Below are 6000 nucleotides of genomic sequence, written 5' to 3' on the forward strand. Positions count from 1 at the left end.
ATCCACCGTTCTCGTGGGCAAGTAAACTCGTGGATTGTAAATTGTCCACTGGTTGAACCTAAACCTATTTTACACTATACACTACACTTACACCATAAGACTGCCAGAAGAACGCTGAAGTGGAATGTGTATGTGTGTGCGTTTTAAATTTAGTGTTTAAAAGAGCACAAAATCCCTTCATGATCACTGAAATAAGTGGGCATCACAACCGATTCTACATCAAAGTGTGATGTTTTGACATAAACATGGTCAATTAGTGTACCCTTTTCTGTGGTAGGATGTTTGACTGACTGGCAGAACCCTTTCCTAGCCATGAATGTGCTGATAGTGGAAGATTTTAACAAATTTTCATTAAAATCTCCCAGTACGACAATGCTGGCGTACTTCTGGTGCAACCAATCCAGCAGCGTGCCAAGGTGACCTTGAAACAACGCCATTGGATAGGAGGGTGGTCGATACACAACTGCTATTAACACACTGGGTGAGGAGCAGTTCACCAGTAAAACTTCCAAGTTGAAGTTTGGGGCGGAGACAACACTACAGTGCAGGTGGTCTGCAATGTACATGCCAACTCCGCCATGCTGTTGCCCTTGTAATTCTACCAAAGCAGGGTTACTGCTGGAGTAAGACAAACATCGTGGTTGGCTATGGAAATGGTACCCAGGAATGGTTACACTGCTGGGTGTACATGCCGTCGGCAGCCACGTTTCTGTCACAGCGATGCAGTTAGGCTGCAGGTGCTGTGTACATGCTGCCAAATCTGACGCATGTTTTGTCAAATTTTGGACATTCATCAAATAAATTGTGAAATGTGGTGGTTGTACATTTGTTTGTGTTGGTTCACTTTCTGTCAAAAATGCTGGCATCCTACCTACAGCATTCTTAATGGCATCATTACAGTAAATCTTTTCGGCATTAAACTTTTCAATAATCAAACCGTCTAAAGCTGTGACCCGACTCAATGCAACATACGCCTGCCCTGCGGAAAACACCCTGTCTAGAGACACAACTACATTGCTCACGGTAACACCCTGGACTTTATGTACCGTGCAAGCCCAAGCGAGCTTCAGAGGGAACTGGTGACGCATGCCACCACTTTTAGTTACTTTTTCTTCCTCTGGCAGAATAAATGTACTGTCTTTTAGCGTGACAGACTCAGCAGTTTGTGCGCGCCTTTGTTGACCTACTTTGGCATCATCAAACTTTATATAGATCTTACTCGGAAATGTGTCATCCTTTTGGAAAAGAACATCAGAGACAGTGCCACTAACCCCGTTAACTAAGCCGTCGTCTATATCGATGTTTTTGCAAAGCATTACACGTGCATCTTTAGCGATGTGCAGAGTTTCCTCTAAACACGTGTTGTAAACTTTGCTGTGGTGCCCTACTTTTTTTTTCTAATTTACCGGATTTTTTGTTTTGGCTGAAATCCTCAGCTTTTATCGTCGTGTACTCCGGACAGATCCTGAAAAGCTGATTTTAGGTTGTATTCGTTTACTTGTTGATTGGTTGGAAACACATGTAACGCGGAGCTGACCTCACCCGTTTCGCGCTGTTTCAAAAGTTCTATGTCTGTTTCCAACAACGCCGCGCCTTTTGGATGTTTGCGGAGTCTATTTAGCAAGGCTGCAAACTGATTATCTTTTTGCCGGACTATCGTTGTCAGTTCGACAACACTGAAAAGATTTGTCCACAAGTTGAAAGTGGCGTCTTCGACATAAAGAGGCTTTCCTTTGACTGGCGGTAACTGGTAAAAATCACCGACGGCGATGATGCTGACGTTGCCAAATGCAGCATAGTCACCGGTTTGCTTAATTTGTCGGAGCCTACCATGAATGTACGTCAACAACTTGTGATCAACCATCGATATTTCATCAATAATCAAAATTTGGAGGTCCGCAAACTTGGCACGCAAGGAATTCACCGTTTCCTCACCCAGTGGTGTGTAAGGCAAACGGGTATCCTTGCCGATGCTCAATGTGCTGTGTATTGTTGTGGCATTCAAATTGTAAGCAGCAATCCCTGTTGGTGCAGCTAGACAGACAGAAATATTGTCCGGTTGCCGACACATTGTTGACAACAACCTGGTAGCCTCATATTGGATGGCTTTAATTAGGTGGCTTTTTCCTGTCCCGGCACCACCTGTGATGAATAAGTGTAAAGGCTCGGGTTTTCTCCCACCTACTTTATCAAGGCACCACTGTCTAATTTTGTAAAAAATGTCCATTTGAGTATTATTTAGGGAGCGGATTAATGCCAAGTCATCATTTCGACTCATTGACTTTTGCTTTTGTAAGTTTAGAGCGGTTCTGTTTTCATTTGCCAAGTCAGGTATTACTTCTGCCTCTTCTTCGACCAACTGTTGTTTTTTCCGGCGTTCTTCTTCGCATTGTAGCCTTTCCAATTCTTGCTCTGGACAAAGCAGACACCACGCATCCTCAGCAACACCGCTGTGATCAATAGATCTTTGGATGCTGTCCAGTTCATCCCCGTCGCTGTCGAAATGTTGTTTATTTGTTTCCACTATGGATCGAACAGAATGCATCGACCCATCATTTAATCGGACCGCACCATTGTCATAAAACTCTTCAAATGTTGGGCAGTTGGCAGGTCTTAACTGCAAATCCACCCGGTATGGCAGATACAACTGCAAAAGGCTACGATAATACAACTCTGGGTTTTTGTTTGTGAAAAGTGCGCAGAGCGTACTACGGCAGGTTTGGTCCGTGTACGTTTTGTCACATGTCCGTAGTTGTTTTTAAGTTCTATTTTGGATGCCGACCTTTCGTTTTTGCTAATGATGCGGTATTCCGAAGCAAATTGTGCCAAGCACATGTCATTAAACGTGTCGTCGTTTGGTCTGTTTTTATAACGGTCGAAAATGCTGGTCATCCACATGTCTTCCGTTGTTAATTCGGCTGATGAAGCTTTTTGTCGCAAAACACTCACAGGCAAACTCATTTTGACCACATTGTCCCCTGTTGGAACAAAAACTACTTTGCGCGAGCATTCCTTAAGATGCATATTTGTCACCCGGTAAACGGCCTCTTGTGCACACACGTCTCTATTGTGCAAGTACACACTGCCAAGACTTTTTAAGGCCTCTTTGGCACTGACGTTTGCCTGTTTGGATGCTTCTTTCTGGGCATTACTCAGCAGCAATCCAATCTCCCTCTCAGCTTTGGAAATATACGAGATTATATAAACCACGCACGCATACGCATCAACGACATACTGGATGTCCATATTAGCATTCCAGCATTTAAGCAGAGGTTTGCTGTATGGATTGATCCAAACCTCATTGATTTGACGCTTCATTATGACTTCCGTACGACGACCCAAGCGGCGATGTGCGGCCTCAAAAGTATTTTGTGTTATACCGAGACTATGGAACAAATGTTCCACGCTTTGATATGCGTGGTTCTCGTCAGCCAGGGCTGTTTTAATGGATTTTATGATTTCCGACGCCTCTTCTGCTTTCATGTTCACGGCATTTTGGGATGCTTTTGGACATGTGCATGTTTTAACACCGGTTGATTGGCTAACCTGACAAGTGCATGTTTTTTGTCCCTGTCCGTCAAACTGATGGCTAATAAATGTTCGTCCTGACACAGGTTTGGGAAAACCGAAACGACACACTGTGTTTTTCTTTTTGCACGTTTTAGAGTGTCTCTTAGAATGCTGCTGTACGGAAGACACTGTCTCTGTCAATCCTTCATCCTGTGGCTGCAATTCACAAGTAACATATCTATCAATAAACTTTGTGACTTCTTCATCTGAGTTCACTTCAATACGTGGGGCATTCTCGACCCAGAACAAACAATGTACATGCGGGGAACCACGCTGCTGAAATTCCACCCGGTAAAAATAGTCTACAACTTTGCCAATCGGTTGGCTCGAAGACATTATCACCCCTCTGAGAAAGACATGCCACCGGAAATCAAACATCCGTGCAGCAGTCACAGGATTCCGTCTCAACAAATCACACCTGTCAGCCCACTCCAACTCTGCAGCCGTTTGCGTTCTACCCTCTTGCCTCAAAACACAGTCTACCAAGTTTTGCCACCGTAAATCAGCAGACGAAAAAGAACAAAACCACGTGGGAACACCAAGCTGACGCACACAAGCCAAAATATCGCGCTGCGTACTCTGCCAAAAGGCTGGAGTGCCTCTGATGGGCTTCAGAAAACGATAGCCCTGGTCACATTCCAACAATGTCTTTAACGACTCATCGTTGGTCAACAAATCCTTGGCCATTTTTGCCACCAAACCAGCAATTCCTTTGCGTAAAGCAATGGAAATGCTCGACACCACCTGCACAAGTTCACACAAGTACTGAGCATAGAATATGTATTCCACATTCTGCCCAAACCGCTTATCAGCATGCATGATACGATTATTGAAATATCGCGACGCTGTCAGCCTATATTGTCGAGTGTCATGAAACGTGAAACGACCATGTGGAAACAACACTGGGAAACATCTAGCTTCATTCGAATGGTCAGAAAGCAACCTCACAGGATTATTGCCTTCTGCCGGAGCCACATTCAATATATTGTCGTAATACTGATCTAGCGCTTCCTGACCAATGTCAACTGGCATTAAACAAGTGTCCTGAAACATGCAGTGTTGCTGTCTATCATGGAGAAGTTCATCTTCTGCATCTAGAGGCGGTGTGACATCTACTGCAGGAACACTGTCCTCCACCTGAGAGGCATCAGGTTCCCTACAAAAGTCATTGACCCACTCCTCGTTGTACTCTATATCTTCATAATGCACATTTGACTCTTTTAAATACCTCAAGGCTTCACGAATGTGCATGCTGTCAACAAAATGGTACTCGTAGTGTCCTTTGTAAGTCAGCTTCCTTTTGAGCTTGACACGGAGCATAGAGCCTTCCATATTGGACCGTGGCAACAAATTTGTCGTTTCAACTACATTGGCCGGAACACAAGTCACAGGCCCATGGACACCATTTTGCCCCCCTTTAGGCAATGCAAGCATTTTCATAAAGGGGATATTTAGTGCAATTAAGTGTTGCTCTAAGCTGTTTAAGCAAGCCAGCTCAGGAGGAATCGGGTCCACCCCCAAATTATTTGCCACACATTCTGGTGGGAGTTCCCCTTTGCTAATCTTGTAATGGCAAGTGTAGCAAACCCACAACTGCCCTCTACCAGACTCCAACAACAAACAAGGCACCGTGCACTCTGCACTACATTTGTGCAAATAATCCTCATTAATGCACGTGTTCACAAGAGAAGCACTTGCACTACTTTTGCTGTAATGCTCTCTGTGACACTGCAGGACCTGATGTTTAAACATCAACCTATGGCACACACAGCAGACAAACTGGGGCCCATTCTTCACTTTCTCTAAAAAATTCTCAACAACAACATCAAATTCTTCCTCTGGCAACTTTGCAGCATGCCTTCGTGCCTTGACATCTGCAATGACACGCATTTTGTGTTCTAAATTACTGTGATATTTCTTCATACTGGCTAGTTTGACATTGGCCCGGTGCCTTGTATCTATTTTATATTTTTTGATGCTCTGCATCTTGACCCTGTCCCGATGCAAGCTGTCATTTCTATACTTTTAGATGCTAGATGTTTTAACTCTATTTTTATGAATGACATCATTTCTATACTTTTCAACACTCATCTTCTTTCTCTGCCTAAAGACTGCTTGTTCTCTGCAATTCTTCATAGTCATTAGTTTCTTTGTCTCCCTTATGCTCATGTCAGCGACATATTTACATTTTTTGTCCAGGGCCCTTTTCCTTTTTAGATATTTGAACGGGCTTACAAGTGGAACCATGGACTGAAAAAAGTGGGATGTGTCACGAATTACGTGACGTTCCCTTAGTGTAGTATACAACTGATCGCCTTCAACAACAGCCATGTCAAGATCAGCAGTATCCCACAACAAGACATTTTTAATACTGTGTAAAGCAGTGGCACAAAAGGCAATCGCCATACACTGTGTTCCTGCATACTTAAA

The sequence above is a fragment of the Doryrhamphus excisus genome, chromosome 14 (genome assembly GCF_030265055.1).
Source record: "Doryrhamphus excisus isolate RoL2022-K1 chromosome 14, RoL_Dexc_1.0, whole genome shotgun sequence".
NCBI classification, from domain to species: domain Eukaryota; kingdom Metazoa; phylum Chordata; class Actinopteri; order Syngnathiformes; family Syngnathidae; genus Doryrhamphus; species Doryrhamphus excisus.